The 16,128-nt window shown below is 46.5% G+C and overlaps 1 protein-coding gene across 2 annotated transcripts in view; it reads right to left on the bottom strand.

The window, feature by feature from the left end:
• The window catches only part of LOC141106405 (membrane-spanning 4-domains subfamily A member 4A-like), a 77,122-nt gene extending 61,376 nt beyond the window's left edge, over positions 1-15,746 (bottom strand). Inside the window, exon 1 of one of the 2 annotated variants that reach the window (XM_073597167.1) lies at positions 15,525-15,746. The gene's annotated coding sequence lies outside the window, so the exon portion shown is untranslated. Of the gene's footprint in view, positions 1-15,270; positions 15,444-15,524 lie in introns of those variants that run through there. The other variant, XM_073597166.1, reaches the window with a different exon arrangement.
• Positions 15,747-16,128: the final 382 nt, after the last annotated feature.

Here is a 16,128-nt window from a genome sequence, read left to right as displayed (position 1 = left end):
CGTTACCTAAGTTTCACGGCGCATTGGGTGACTCTGCTGGCAGCTGGGAAGGATGCAGGACAAGGTGCAGTAGTGTTGGAGGTTGTTCCGCCACCACGCCTCCAAAATGCTAATGATTGTGACACACCTCTCTCCTCCACCCCCTCCTCTTCTTCTTCCTCCATGGCCTCTTCCTGTGCTTTGTCCTCGGAACCAGCGGTGCTCTGTAGGCGTTTAAGGGGCTACGCAAGTACGCAGACCAAAAGATGCCATGCAGTGCTTGAGCTGGTGTGCTTGGGGGACAGGAGCCACACTGGGGCAGAGGTTCTGTCAGCTCTGCAGGGGCAGGTTCAGAGGTGGTTGACGCCATGCCAACTTAAGGCAGGAATGGTGGTTTGCGACAATGGCACCAACCTCCTCTCCGCCCTCCGACAGGGACAACTGACCCATGTGCCCTATTTGGCTCACGTCCTTAACTTGGTGGTGCAGCGGTTCTTGGGCAGGTACCCGGGCTTACAGGATGTCCTGAGGCAGGCCAGGAAAGTCTGTGTGCATTTCCGCTGGTCATATAATGCCAGTGCTTGGCTGGCAGACCTCCAAATGTAATTTAACCTGAATTAACCTTTAACCAAGAACCGCCTAATCTGTGACATGCCCACTAGGTGGAACTCAATGTTGGCCATGCTGCAGTGGCTGCACACGCAGCAGAGGGCCAATGAGTACCTGTGTGACTATGGCACCAGTACAGGGTTAGGGGAGCTTGTTTTTTTTTTTTCCCCACGCCAGTGGGCCATGATCAGAGGTGCATGCACTGTCCTGTCACCATTTGAGGAGGCCACGAGGATGTGAGCAGTGACAGTGCATGCATCAGTGACACTGTCCCCCTTGTCCACCTGTTGGAGCACACGCTGCGTGGAATAATGGACAGGGCACTTGAGGCAGAACAGAGGCAGGAAGAGGAGGACTTCCTTAGCTCTCAAGGCCACCTTTATCCAGACAGTGTTCCTGCGTGCCCGCTGATCACCCAGGAAGAGGACGAGGAGGAGGGGGAGGAGGATTGTGTCAGTATGGAGGTGGAGCCTGGCACTCAGCATCAGCAGCAGTCTTTAAGGGATCATTGAGTCCCAAGAAACACATGGACTTGTACGTGACTGGGAGGAGGTGGCTGCGGATCATGTCGTCCTTAGTGACCCAGAGGACTCCGGACCGAATGCCTCAGCAAACCTACGCTGCATGGCCTCCCTGATCCTGCAAAGCCTGCAGAAGGATCCTCGTATTCGTGGTATCAAGGAGAAGGATCAATACTGGCTGGCAACCCTCCTTGATCCACGTTACAAGGGTAAGGTTGCGGACCTTATCTTGCCGTCGCAGAGGGAGCAGAGGATGAAACATCTTCGGGAGGCCTTGCAGAAAGGTCTGTGCAACGCCTTCCCAGAGACTGGGAGGTTACAAACTCCTGTTTCTGGACAACGTGTTGCTGAGGCTTCGGTCAGTAAAAGAAGGAGCGGCAGAGAAGGTGGCCGTCTGACCGATGCGTTCAGACAATTTTTTAGTCTGCAGCCCCAAGATATGATCAGTTCCAGCAACCATCGCCAGCGTCTGTTTTACATGGTGCAGGAATAACTAGGGGCAAGATCTGACTTGGACACCTTTCCCACCGAAAATCCTCTGGGTTACTGGGTTGTGAGGATGGATCACTGGCCAGAGCTTGCACAGTATGCAATTGAGCTACTGGCCTGTCCTGCATCCAGCGTTCTTTTGGAACGCACATTCAGAGCGAACAAACATCCTGGATGGCTTAACTCCAATGTAAAAATGCATATAAAAGCAAAGGAGAAGGCCTTCAAAAAATACAAGGTTGAGGGATCATCCACAGCATTCAGAATTTATAAAGAATGCAATAAGAAATGTAAGGGTGCAATTAGGATGGCTAAGATAGAACATGAAAGACACATAGCGGAGGAGAGCAAAAAAAATCCCAAGAAATTCTTTAAGTATGTAAACAGTAAAAAAGGGAGGACAGACCATATTGGCCCCATAAAGAATGAGGAAGGACATCTGGTTACAAAGGATGGGGAGATGGCAGAGGTATTGAATTTATTCTTCTCCTCAGTCTTCACGAGTGAATCGGGGGGCTTCAGTAACCAAAACTGCAGTGTTTATCCTCATGACACAACACAGGAAGCACCTACATGGTTAACAGAGGACGAAATTAAAATTAGACTTGAGAAACTTAACATTAATAAATCACTGGGACCAGATGGTTTGCATCCGAGGGTACTTAGGGAACTCAGTCAGGTGATTGCCAGACCGTTGTTCCTAATTTTTACAGACAGTCTATTGACTGGAATGGTACCAGCTGATTGGAGAAAAGCCAATGTAGCACCAATATTTAAAAAGGGCCCAAAAAACATCCCTGGGAATTACAGACCAGTTAGCCTAACATCAATAGTATGTAAACTCTTGGAGGGGATGATAAGGGACTATATACAAGATTTTAGTAATAAGAATGATATCATTAGCAGTAATCAGCATGGATTCATGAAGAATCGTTCTTGCCAAACCAATCTATTAACCTTCTATGAGGAGGTGAGTTGCCATCTAGATAAAGGAAGGCCTGTAGACGTGGTGTATCTGGATTTTGCAAAAGCATTTGACACAGTTCCCCATAAACGTTTACTGTACAAAATAAGGTGCGTTGGCATGGACCATAGGGTGAGTACATGGATTGAAAACTGGCTACAAGGGCGTGTTCAGAGGGTGGTGATAAATGGGGAGTACTCAGAATGGTCAGGGGTGGGTAGTGGGGTCCCCCAGGGTTCTGTGCTGGGACCAATCCTATTTAATTTGTTCATAAACGACCTGGAGGATGGGATAAACAGTTCCATCTCTGTATTTGCAGACGATACTAAGCTAAGCAGGGCAATAACTTCTCCGCAGGATGTGGAAATCTTGCAAAAAGACCTGAACAAATTAATGGGGTGGGCGACTACATGGCAAATGAGGTTCAATGTAGAAAAATGTAAAATAATGCATTTGGGTGGCAAAAATATGAATGCAATCTATACACTGGGGGGAGAACCTCTGGGGGAATCTAGGATGGAAAAGGACTTGGGGGTCCTAGTAGATGATAGGCTCAGCAATGGCATGCAATGCCAAGCTGCTGCTAATAAAGCAAACAGAATATTGGCATGCATTAAAAGGGGGATCAACTGCAGAGATAAAACGATAATTCTCCCGCTCTACAAGACTCTGGTCCGCCCGCACCTGGAGTATGCTGTCCAGTTCTGGGCACCAGTCCTCAGGAGGGACGTACTGGAAATGGAGCGAGTACAAAGAAGGGCAACAAAGCTAATAAAGGGTCTGGAGGATCTTAGTTATGAGGAAAGGTTGCGAGCACTGAACTTATTCTCTCTGGAGAAGAGACGCTTGAGAGGGGATATGATTTCAATTTACAAATACTGTACTGGTGACCCCACAATAGGGATAAAACTTTTTCGCAGAAGAGAGTTTAATAAGACTCGTGGCCACTCATTACAATTAGAAGAAAAGAGGTTTAACCTTAAACTACGTAGAGGGTTCTTTACTGTAAGAGCGGCAAGGATGTGGAATTCCCTTCCACAGGCGGTGGTCTCAGCGGGGAGCATTGATAGCTTCAAGAAACTATTAGATAATCACCTGAATGACCGCAATATACAGGGATATGTAATGTAATACTGACACATAATCACACACATGGGTTGGACTTGATGGACTTGTGTCTTTTTTCAACCTCACCTACTATGTAACTATGTAACTATGTAGTGCTGCTGGAGGCTTTGTAACCGATCACAGGGTGCGTCTGTCCACCGACTCGGTCGATTGACTGACCTTCATAAAAATGAATCAGTCTTGGATCACCACCAGATACCAAGCACCTGATGCTGATGTAACCGAATAATTTTTTTTGGAAATGTCAGATCCCTTCAAGACTGCTTATGCTGATGCTGAGTGACTATCCTGTTATGCTGAGTGACTATCCTCTTCCTCCTCAATGATCAAGCTGAAAGCTTGTTTTCCATTGAGAAGTCAGGGAAAAACATCAGGGTGGTATTTTGGTATTTCAGCTCACCCGCTCTGTGAGCTGCGCGGAGTATCTCGTCCCGGTCCCGAAAATTGAGCAGCTGAAAGATTAGAGTGCGAGGATTAGAACCTGGTGGCCCCGGGACTGGAGGGATCCTGTGGGCACGTTCCACCGTAAAGTATGGCGAGAACCGCGCAGCCGGCAGCAGCTTTCTTAGTACCTCTTCCATAAAGACCGTGGGGTTTTTCCCCTCTGCTCCCTCCGGCATACCTACGAGGCGGAGGTTATTCTTCCTGTTCCTATTTTCTGCGTCGTCCACCTTGTATTCCAGCGCTCTGACCTTCGTTTGTAGGGTGCGGATCGACGCTGTGTGCTCCGTGACCGTGTCTTCCGTTAGCCCCACACGCTGCTCCGCTTCCGACACCCGTGCACGGAGTATGTCAAAGTCCTGCCGAATGAGGCTAACATCAAGTTGTACAGCCTCAATTTTGTTAGTCAGGGCAGTTTGGCATGAAGCTATCGCGGCCATTACCTCCTGGAAGCCAAGTCGCTGCACGTCCGACTTCTCCTACATGTCCGTCTGGGACGCCATGTTTCTTGCACTGCCAGGGGAGGTTTGCACGTGGGGAGTCACTTGTGTAGTTGTTTCCTCCTCACCTGGTGGAAATCAAAGCTTCTTCCCCCTGTGCCTAGTTTTGTATGGCATCCGGAACACTTCTGGCTAGTTTATAGTGAGAAAAGGGGCCAGGAGAACGGATATAAAGACGGATCTCCAGCAGAGCTCTAAAACCTGCTTCCTCTCAGATCGCCATCTTGGCCACGCCAAGCTGAAAGCTTGTAAGAATATTTTGTTTCTGGACACCGCCACAGTGGCTAAGGCCCAATTTTTCAGCCCCTGTTTCCAACTAGAGTATCTGTGAGGGGTTGCAGTGTTGTGGCACCAGCACCAGTGCCTAAGGCCCAATTTTTCTGTCCCTGTTCAACAGGGACATGTAATTACAATTCTTGATCTAATATTTTACAGCAGGGCCCCTTCCAGCGCCCACCAAGAGTAACTGTGAGGATTTACAGTGTTGTGGCATCAGCACCATCACCAAAGGCCCAATTTTTCTGCCCCTGTTCAACAGGGGCATGGAATTACAATTCTTGATCTAATATTTCACAGCAGGGCCCTGTGAGGGCTTACAGTGTTGTGGCAAAACCAACACCTAAGGCCACAATTTCTGCAGAGTATATAGGGCAGGCCCCTACTTTCAAACATCCAACAAATGACTCCTACTTGCAAACGGAAGGAGACAACAGGAAGTGAGATGAAATCTACCCCTAGGAAGGGAAATTCTCTCCTGTAAGAGTTAAAATGGGAAAAACATTTCTCCTTTCCACTGATGCTTTATCACTAATCCTTGTTTCACTAAAACCCCCAAATTTTCAAAAAACATTTGCCATTGTGACAGAAAGTGAGGTGAAATCTTCTGAAGAGGAGCACAGACAGCAGAACAAATGTCACAGGGGTGATAACCCTTCCCTATGTTTTCCAAAAAGCTTAAAAATAGATTTTTTGGCTGGAGCTACACTTTAAAAATGTACCAGTTCAAAATTACAAACAGATTCTACTTAACAACAAACCTGCAGTCCCTGTCTTGTTTGCACTGCCTGTATACTGCTGTTCAGAGTATATAGGGCTTGGGGGCCCCACGCCTTTCCTTTTTTTAATTTGGGTGCGGGGTTACCCTTAATATCCATACAAGACCCCAAGGGCCTGGTAGTGGACTGGGGGGGGGTACCCATGCCGTTTGTCTCACTGATTTTCATCCATATTGTCAGGACCCGACATTACATTAAAGCCGCAAGCACCACTTTTCAGGCATACTATAGACACCCCCCAGGTACGATATTTAAAGGAATATTTCACCTTTTTTTTCACTTTAATCATCATTAAAATCACTGCTCCCGAAAAAACGGCCGTTTTTAAAACTTGTTTTTGCATTGATACATGTACCCTGGGGCAGGACCCAGGTCCCCAAACCCTTTTTAGGATAAGACCATGCAAATTAGCCTTGAACGTTTGAAATCAAAAGTGCTAATTTTAGAGTCCCATAGACTTCAATGGGGTTCTAACGTTCGTGCAAACTTTCGGTCCGTTCGCAGGTTCTGGTGCGAACCGAACCGGGGGGCGTTCGGCTCATCCCTAGTCCTGTTTAGTATTTCAGCTCACCCGCTCTGCGAGCTGCGCGGAGTATCTCGTCCCGGTCCCGAAAATTGAGCAGCCGAAAGATTAGAGTGCGAGGATTAGAACCTGGTGGCCCCGGGACTGGAGGGATCCTGTGGGCACGTTCCACCGTAAAGTATGGCGAGAACTGCGCAGCCGGCAGCAGCTTTCTTAGTATCTCTTCCATAAAGACCGTGGGGTTTTTCCCCTCTGCTCCCTCCGGCATACCTACGAGGCGGAGGTTATTCTTCCTGTTCCTATTTTCTGCGTCGTCCACCTTGTATTCCAGCGCTCTGACCTTCGTTTGTAGGGTGCGGATCGACACTGTGTGCTCCGTGACCGTGTCTTCTGTTAGCCCCACACGCTGCTCCGCTTCCGACACCCGTGCACGGAGTATGTCAAAGTCCTGCCGAATGAGGCTAACATCAAGTTGCGTTCGGCTCATCCCTAGTCCTGTTTAGAGTCCCATAGACTTCAATGGGGTTCTAACGTTCGTGCAAACTTTCGGTCCGTTCGCAGGTTCTGGTGCGAACCGAACCGGGGGGCGTTCGGCTCATCCCTAGTCCTGTTTAGTATCAGGCTGGGTTCACACTATTGTGAATTGGATGCAGGTTTCCCCACATCCAATTCAAATGTCAGGAGCGGCTTCGGTGTGAATGGCTCAGGAGTCCTGTGCATTTTTTGGTCCGTTTCAGGTCTGAATTTAGCCAAAAATATGGGCTGAAATCGGACCTGAAACTTTGAACGGGGACGCACAGGACTCCTGCTGTGAGCCACTCCGTGCTGCAGTGTGAACCCAGCCTCCCAGTAATCGCGGTGACACAGCTTATTAAAGGGTAATGCCGCGTACACACGGTCGGACTTTCCGGCATACTTGGTCCGGCGGACCAGAGTCCGCCGCACAATCCGACCGTGTGTAGGCTCCGCCTGACTTTTTTTCCCCAAAAGTCCGCCGTACCTAGATTTAAAGCATGCTTTAAATCTTAGTCCGCCGGACTCAGTTCCTGACGGAAAGCCCGTTCGTCTGCATGCGTCTGTATGCTGGTCTGACGGACCAGATACGATGCAAGGGCAGAGTACTGCATCTCGCGCTCGCTGCAATAGGAAAAACAAATTTTCCTATTGCGGCGAGTGCGGGGCATCCCAGGCCTGGTATGGATCTTAAGGGGAACCCCCTACGCCGAAAAATCGGCGTGGGGTCCCCCCCAAAATCCATACCAGACCCCGATCCGAGCACGCAGCCCGGCCGGTCAGGAAAGGGGGTGGGGACGAGCGAGCGCCCCCCCCCCCCTCCTGAACCGTACCAGGCCGCATGACCTCAACATGGGTGGTGGGTTCTTTGGGGAGGGGGGGCCCTGCGGGGCCCCCCCACCCCAAAGCACCTTGTCCCGATGTTGATGAGGACAAGGGCTTCTTCCCGACAACCCTGGCCGTTGGTTGTCGGGGTCTGCGGGCAGGGGGCTTATCGGAATCCAGGAGCCCCCTATAATAAGAGGGCCCCCAGCTCCCGGCCCCCCATCCTATGTGAATGAGTATGGGGTACATGGTACCCCTACCCATTCACCTAGGGAAAAAGTGTCAATAATAAAACACACTACACAGGTTTTTGAAGTAATTTATTAGACAGCTCCGGGGGGGTCTTCTTCCGGCTTCGGGGGTCCCTCCGGTTCCTCTTCTCCCGGTGTTCCAGTTCTTCAGCCAGCTCCTCCGCTATCTTCATGCCGCTCTCTTGCCAGCGGAGGTCCGGACTTCTGGCCTCTTGTCGTCTTCCCTCTTCTCTTCTCCAGATGTTGACACAATGGTCTCTCCGGCTGGACTGGTCTCTGAGCGCTCTGATGTGACTTATATAGCCGGAGACCCTGCCCCTTATGCCGTCACAGTCCCTGGGCATGCTGGGACTGTGACGTTTTAGGGGGCGTGGTCAACATCACCCGGTGCCGAGGAACTGGAACACTGGGAGAAGAGGAACCAGAGGGACCCCCGAAGCCGGAAGAAGACCCCCCCCGGAGCTGTCTAATAAATTACTTCAAAAACCTGTGTAGTGTGTTTTATTATTGACACTTTTTCCCTAGGTGGATGGGTAGGGGTACCATGTACCCCATACTCATTCATGTAGGGTGGGGGGCCGGGATCTGGGGGCCCTCTTAGTGTAGGAGGCTCCCGGATTCCGATAAGCCCCCCGCCCGCAGACCCCGACAACCAACAGCCAGGGTTGTCAGGAAGAGGCCCTTGTCCTCATCAACATGGGGACAAGGTGCTTTGGGGTGGGGGGCCCCGCAGGGCACCCCCCCTCCCCCAAAGCACCCACCCCCCCATGTTGAGGGCATGCGGCCTGGTATGGTTCAGGAGGGGGGGCGCTCGTTCGTCCCCACCCCCTTTTCTGACCGTCCGGCTGCGTGCTCGGATCGGGGTCTGGTATGGATTTTGGGGGGGACCCCACGCCGATTTTTCGGCATAGGGGGTTCCCCTTAAAATCCATGCCATCCTGGTATGTCCCACGACGGGGCTTGCAAGGTGTCAATCTCGCCAATAAAAGCGGCGAGATTGACTTCCTTTTCTAGTCCCGTCGTACCTGAGTCACGTTCAAAATGAACGGTCTTGTCCGTGTGTGGGCAAGTCCGTTAATTCTGAAAGTCTGCTGCAACTCCGGCGAAAGTCAGTCGGAAAGATGGGCGGACCTAGCCTGCCGGAAAGTCTGGTCGTGTGTAGGCAAGTCCGTCCGTTCAGAAAGTCCGGCGGGAAGAACGTCGGACCAAGTATGTCAGAAAGTCCGCTCGTGTGTACACGGCATAACTGCACTTTTGTGAGGAAGAAACTAGCAAAATAAAAAAAAAAATAATATAGTGTATACAATTACTTCACAAATCATATTGTAATTGAATGTTAACAAAAATGACCCTTCTTGCAAACTGCAGTTCTGTAATATTCTGAAAATGCAATACATAATGGCTACCTGGAGGTGTTCTCTACACAGAATGTGTACAGAACGCCCCGCTGGAAACATCATTTAGTGCTTGTGTGATTGGCTCACTGATTTTCCCAGAAGTCCGCACTAAGATACAAGTTTGATTTCAGGCATCCCCTGCAACAAAAATGTAATTTTTTGTACAATGCTCCCAAAGAAAAATCACATCTAAAGGGATGCAGGCCTAGCAGCTTTCCTCATTAGTGCCTTACAGCTGCTGCAGCTGATTGATAATTATGAAACCACTCTCATTAGACTCAGTGAGCACAGGGGCACAGAGGAACAGACAGTGATTTCTTCAGAATAACAAAAGATAGGAATCTGCAACAAAGTTTGTTAAAACGCCTGCAATGTACATAGATCAGCCAGAGGGGAATGTTTTTTTTTCTCAACAAAGGTGAAGTTACGCTTTAAAGTTAACCTTTTTGAAATTCAAGGTTCTTGTTATACCAACATGTCTGTCTTTCCTCTAATTAACCTTATAGACTATTCTATGATCACTGTTGCCGCAAGTTGTCCCTAATTTTCCCATCTGCAAGCAGCTATGTGTTATTTGAAATTAGTAGGTTCAAGAGAGCATGTTTTCCAGTTGTGGCTTCTACCTTTTGACCCATAAAAAATTTGCTGGAATACATTCAAGAAATGTTGAGCCTTATGCCTGGTACACACGATTAGAAAATTGTACGAAAAATACAGATTTCAGAGCAATCGTACGATTATCTGATCGTTAGCACAGAGATTTCGAGAGACAATCAGGACAGTTCATCCGATAGTATTTGATCGGACATGCACGAAAATTTTCTTTGTACGATGCCAGATCGTACGATTTTCGTTTAATCAGTACAGCTGTCGTTCAAAAATGCAATACAAATGCATTACAACACATGACATCACTTCCGAATTTTTATTATGTCGTAGGCAAATATTTGTGACTTTACTAAACTCATCAGATTCGATCTGAGATTAGCATGCAAAAAAAAAACGGATGATTGTTCGTCCGATAATCTCATCGTGTGTACCAGGCATTGGTGTGAAGTTCTGTTTGTCCAATCAATATCAGGATATGCGAAGTATCCTATAATAACTTCCAGACATTTCAATCTCTGAGAGCAACCACATTTCCCCTTATATTAAGGGGCTTATATCAAACATCCATCAGTAATTTAACAAATTTTTCATTCACGTGACGCTCCAGACATAACAATTCCGCACCCTCACAAGTCAAATTAATGATGTAATCTCTCACACTTCAGATTGTTCTTGACATACAGGCATGTCCCTCCTCTTTCAACCAGTCCTTCCGAAACAGTGTGTACTGTTGGATATTTACAGCCCAGTCATGTGAGTTGTCTAACCAGGTTTCGGATACGCCCATGATGTCAGAATCCTTCTCAAATAGCAGTTGTTCTAGCTTTTCCATATTGTTAGCCAGACTAGCATTTGTGTATATACCTTTTACTTTTTTACTTATGTTTAGTAATTTATTGCTGCTTACTCTTGGATTACAGTTAGCATCAGGCAAACCTCCTGCATTGGGCATGGTAGATTCCTTTCTGACTCTTCCCCCGGAGGGCCTAGTTTAAAAAACCCCTCCAAACTTTTAACTATTTATTCTCCCAACGGAGCTGCACCCTTCTCATTTATGTGCCATTTATCCCTACTGTAGAGCCAGTAACTGACTGAAAAGTGAGCCCAGCTCTCAATGAACTCCAAACTTTCCTTCTTACACCAGTTCCTCAGCCATATTTTCAATTCTCTTAGCTCCAGCAGACCTCTCTGGTGTAGGTGTCATGGTTATGCAATAGAGTTTGTCTGTCAGCTTACCTGTCACCATGTGTTAATCTCTAGATACCAGCTGACTCTCACCTGACTGCTTTTGTAATCTCTCCTCTAGCATGGCTCTACCCCAGCTCCTATCAGTGAACTCTATATTAACCTGTGCACTGCAGGCCAGCCCTGCTGATCAACCTTTGTGTGTTTGGCTTCCTGTTTCCCATGTGCTCTACGTTTGTTTCTGTTACCTACCTTGGCGTGTTCTCAACTATTCCTGTCTGCTTGTGACCCTGACCTTTTGGCGTGTCCCCGACTATCCCTGTTTTCCTGTGACCCTGAACCTTTGGTGTGAACTCTGTTGTCCTTGTCTGCTTGTGGCCCTGACCTTGGTTTATTATCTTACTATCCCTATCCTCCTGTTGCCTGCTGTGGGCGTGAGCTGGGGGACCCTGGGGGTCACGACCTGGAGCCAGTTGCAGCCCAGTCCATCCTCACCACTAGAGGCTCTGGTGAACACCTGCTGGCTCTTAGACTCCGCGCCCTAGGGAATCTTACGCTCTAACCCCGGTGGGATCCGTGTTGGTGTTCCAGCAGCTCTGCCTTACCCTGGACTCCTGTACCTTCATATACAGTGGGGACGGAAAGTATTCAGACCCCATTAAATTTTTCACTCTTTGTTATATTGCAGCCATTTGCTAAAATCATTTAAGTTCATTTTTTTTCCTCATTAATGTACAAACAGCGCCCCATATTGACAGAAAAACACAGAATTGTTGACATTTTGCAGATTTATTAAAAAAGAAAAACTGAAATATCACATGGTCCTAAGTATTCAGACCCTTTGCTGTGACACTCATATATTTAACTCAGGTGCTGTCCATTTCTTCTGATCATCCTAGAGATGGTTCTACACCTTCATTTGAGTCCAGCTGTGTTTGATTATACTGATTGGACTTGATTAGGAAAGCCACACACACTTGGCACACCTGTCTATATAAGACCTTTCAGCTCACAGTGCATGTCAGAGCAAATGAGAATCATGAGGTCAAAGGAAATGCCTGAAGAGCTCAGAGACAGAATTGTGGCAAGGCACAGATCTGGCCAAGGTTATAAAAAAAATTCTGCTGCACTTAAGGTTCCCAAGAGCACAGTGGCCTCCATAATCCTCAAATGGAAGATGTTTGAGACGACCAGAACCCTTCCTAGAGCTGGCCGTCCGGCCAAACTGAGGTATCGGGGGAGAAGAGCCTTGGTGAGAGAGGTAAAGAAGAACCCAAAGATCACTGTGGCTGAGATCCAGAGATGCAGTCGGGAGATGGGAGAAAGTGGTAGAAAGTCAACCATCACTGCAGCCCTCCACCAGTCAGGGCTTTATGGCAGAGTGGCCCGACGGAAGCCTCTCCTCAGTGCAAGACACATGAAAGCCCGTATGGAGTTTGCTAAAAAACACCTAAAGGACTCCAAGATGGTGAGAAATAAGATTCTCTGGTCTGATGAGACCAAGATAGAACTTTTTGGCCTTAATTCTAAGCGGTATGTGTGGAGAAAAGCAGGCACTGCTCATCACTTGTCCAATACAGTCCCAACAGTGAAGCATGGTGGTGGCAGCATCATGCTGTGGGGGTGTTTTTCAGCTGCAGGGACAGGACGACTGGTTGCAATTGAGGGAAAGATGAATGCGGCCAAGTACAGGGATATCCTGGACGAAAACCTTCTCCAGAGTGCTCAGGACCTCAGACTGGGCCGAAGGTTTACCTTCCAACAAGACAATGACCCTAAGCACACAGCTAAAATAACAAAGGAGTGGCTTCACAACAACTCCGTGACTGTTCTTGAATGGCCCAGCCAGAGCCCTGACTTAAACCCAATTGAGCATCTCTGGAGAGACCTAAAAATGGCTGTCCACCAATGTTTACCATCCAACCTGACAGAACTGGAGAGATTCTGCAAGGAGGAATGGCAGAGGATCCCCAAATCCAGGTGTGAAAAACTTGTTGCATCTTTCCCAAAAAGACTCATGGCTGTATTAGATCAAAAGGGTGCTTCTACTAAATACTGAGCAAAGGGTCTGAATACTTAGGACCATGTGATATTTCAGTTTTCTTTTTTAATAAATCTGCAAAAATGTCAACAAGTCTGTGTTTTTCTGGCAATATGGGGTGCTGTGTGTACATTAATGAGGGAAAAAAAATAACTTAAATGATTTTAGCAAATGGCTGCAATATAACAAAGAGTGAAAAATTTAAGGGGGTCTGAATACTTTCCGTCCCCACTGTATATACCCTCCTCTATAATGTCCTCAAACTGCAGCTGATGGGTAAGGCCCAGACTCCTCTCCAAGTTGTTAATGCTCCACAATGTTGCAAGTTGGTTATTTAGATCTAGAATGTGGGCTTCTAAATGAACAACTTGCTCACCCTAGAATAGCTGCTCGAGGAACATATACATGGAGCGGGATGTTCAATGTGTCGCATGTCCTCATGGAGGGCATGTTTACCACTAACCTAATGAGGATACTCAAAATGTTGATATACTGTCATATTGCAAACCTTTTTATTTTTGCTGATCTATACATGAGACCATAGACCATTCTTTTTACAGAGCCTATCGGTTCTGGCCACGCCCTGATATTCTCACAGTACACAGGGCTTCTCTCAGTGCCCAGCAGCTACAACAGTACCCAGCAGTTACAAGATGAACCAAGCCGTTTTCGCAGTGCCCAGTAGATTATCACAGTGTCCAGCAGTGTTATTGCAGTTCCACAAGTGTTCTCACAGTGCCCAGAACTTGATATTACAATGCCCAGTATTGTTATCACAGTGCCCAGTAGCTCTGTACCCAGTAGTCGTTATTCCTGTGCCAGCAATGTTATTATAGTGCCTAACAGGGTTTTCACAGAGCCCAGCTGTTAATGACATTGTCCAGTAGTAAGATTGCAGCGCCCTGTAGTTGCTTTTACATAGCCCAGTAGATTATTACCCAGTAGCTGTTAAAGTGCATTAAATCCAAAAAACAAAAATGTATTATATTGCTTTTACATATTCCTAGATGTGATGGCTGCATTTGTTTTCCTTTAAACATTTTTCCTTTATTTTCTGTGGTAAATAGTGGGTTGAGACAAACCATTTTACATTGACAATGGTCACCGACTCCCTTACAACGCACACAATGCAACTATGAACACTGACCAAGAATGCTACAATGTACAATTTTTCCCTCATCAACACCGACACACACTGCTTTTTTTATTCCTGTACTAGTCCAGTATTATAGAGAGTTCTCAGTAAAATTCCTTCTATTAAGTTATTTTGAGTTACAAGTTATTGTCTGTCTTTATTACTATTAAATGTGTAGTGATATGTGATATGAGGAAACAAATTATATTGGATTCATAACACATAGTGTGGTGCTTCATTAATTTGGGTTTAGTACACCCCATGTTCTCTTCATCTAAGAAAAAAACAACACAGTGCTTGAATCCAACATCTCCAATTTACAGGTTCACACATACAATGTGCAAGTATGACAGCCAGAGAACTAACATTTTCAGAAGGAATGATCAGCAATAATAGCCTCCCTGATTCTCTTATGATTTCCTTTAGGGTCAGGAGCGATAGTCATATAGTGCCCACCTTTAAGGTCAGGAGCGATAGTCATATAGTGCCCGCCTTTAAGGTCAGGAGCGATAGTCATATAGTGCCCGCCTTTGAATCAAGCATATAACTAGAGTGGGTCAGTAGTATTCATCAATTCTAAAGCCCCGTACACACGGTCGGATTTTCCGATGGAAAATGTCCGATCGGAGCGTGTTGTCGGAAATTCCGACCGTGTGTGGGCTCCATCGGACATTTTCCATCGGATTTTCCGACACACAAAGTTGGAGAGCAGGAGATAAAATTTTCCGACAACAAAATCCGTTGTCGGAAATTCCGATCGTGTGTACACAAATCCGACGGACAAAGTGCCACGCATGCTCAGAATAAATAAAGAGATGAAAGCTATTGGCCACTGCCCCGTTTATAGTCCCGACGTACATGTTTTACGTCACCGCGTTTAAAACGATCGGATTTTCCGACAACTTTGTGTGACCGTGTGTATGCAAGACAAGTTTGAGCCAACATCCGTCGGAAAAAATCCTAGGATTTTGTTGTCGGAATGTCCGAACAAAGTCCGACCGTGTGTACGGGGCATAAGTGTCCATATGCATTGGAGGAAGTATAAAAACGTTGCCAATTGCTGTCCATAGACAACAGTGTCATATAAATAAACATTTATACTCACGCCTTTGTTGCTTGGTGTGTTCTAAGTCTAGATCCAAATGTAAGTATCAGGAAGTGTTTTTTTCTTCAGGGTCCTGAGCATGCAGCTATACCAGCTTCTCATATTACCTTTAGGTCTCCTATATTAGTGACAATGGTTTCCGGAAGAATTCATAACTTTGTATAGAGTTTGTAAAGTATGCAATGCAGCTAATGTACATGTCAAAACATGCCATTTGAAATCTTATGTCGTTTTAACATTAATACAAATCTTACCTGTGTTGGCAGGCTGCCTTTTGCTCTTTGCTTAAAACGACTGTCTTAAAAAAGTATTCATATCCCTTAAAATTTTCCACGCTTTTTCATGTTACAACCAAAAATGTAAATGTATTTTATTAGGATTTTATGTGATAGTACAGTGTATTGCTGTCTACCAGGGGCACGCTGGATTATTTGTATCCTGAATATGCAGCGATGGGATTGTATTGAGCCTTCAGCGTTGCTGATACCAATTCCAGGATCTAAGTGGTGCATCCGGTGTTGGCACTCCTCCCTCTAATGGCTGCTCCCATAATTAGGAATATTGTTTACATGCCCCTGCTGAGATATTTAGCAATATCTAATATACTTTCTTACTGCTGACTGAACTTTCTTATTCTACCGTGACTTGCATGATTTTGCATTCCAATTTATGATAGAGAGACATATTCCCTTCTCTGTCTCATCTGTGAACCTTGGCCGTGTCCTGAGGAAGCCTAACAGCGAAATGCGTAGACATACAAGGGCTCACTGCACAATAATCATAGATGCTATATGTTACAATTGTCATTGTTTTTTAGATATTTGTATTTTTCAATAAATTTATATTTTTTATACTGCT

This window comes from Aquarana catesbeiana, linkage group LG08 (genome assembly GCF_042186555.1).
Source record: "Aquarana catesbeiana isolate 2022-GZ linkage group LG08, ASM4218655v1, whole genome shotgun sequence".
NCBI classification, from domain to species: domain Eukaryota; kingdom Metazoa; phylum Chordata; class Amphibia; order Anura; family Ranidae; genus Aquarana; species Aquarana catesbeiana.
The sequence above is the reverse complement of the archived record's forward strand: the minus strand, read 5'-3'. Positions and strand labels throughout refer to the sequence as shown.